Raw genomic sequence first — 758 nt, 5'->3', positions numbered from 1 at the left:
GGCTCAGCAATGGAGATTCAACTTCAAGGATTTTAAGTACTCGAAGCCCGATCACAATGGTTTAGGAAGAAGACTCTCTGGTGGGGCGTGGAATTTTTATGCATGCACTATACCATCATTTTGCCACTCGAACAAGGTTTGGGGGATGGATATTGATGATATCTATGCGCCAGTAAACTTCGCCAACAGTCATTGGATTGCTATGTGGATATCGATCCCTAAGAGGCACATAGTCGTCTTTGACAGCATTTGTTCCAGTATCTCCCCAGAAGAACTCGATGTAGTAATGGAGCCTTTTCTCTACATGGTCCCTTATCTGCTTGTTGAGTACGCTTCCTTAGACGAAGTACGTGCCCAATACAGCCTGGAGCCATTCACATATGAGAGACCGACCAATATACCTCCGGCCCGAGCTGGTAATTGTGGCATGTACACTCTAAAGTACATTGAATGTCATACTCTTGGGATAGAGTTTAGTAAAAAAGACTTTGCTAACGAAGATTAATCACTGGACGACTAACTTGAAGATCTTCTGGAAGAAAAAACCCTGGACGATTGACGTGCATGAGTTCGAAAACAATGACATGGATGACATCCTGGGTACGTATGACGGGTGATAAACAAGCCACTTTAGATTATTTTGTATGGTAGATTAGGCTGATGTGTGTATTTGAACTTGATCCCTATTTTGTATTTCTGCGCAGAAGACTTACAGTTAAGTCGTCTGGAATGTTGGACGACTTAACTATAAGTAGTCT

Source organism: Brassica oleracea, chromosome C4 (assembly GCF_000695525.1).
Source record: "Brassica oleracea var. oleracea cultivar TO1000 chromosome C4, BOL, whole genome shotgun sequence".
Classification (NCBI taxonomy): Eukaryota; Viridiplantae; Streptophyta; class Magnoliopsida; order Brassicales; family Brassicaceae; genus Brassica; species Brassica oleracea.
This window is presented reverse-complemented; position numbering follows the sequence as displayed.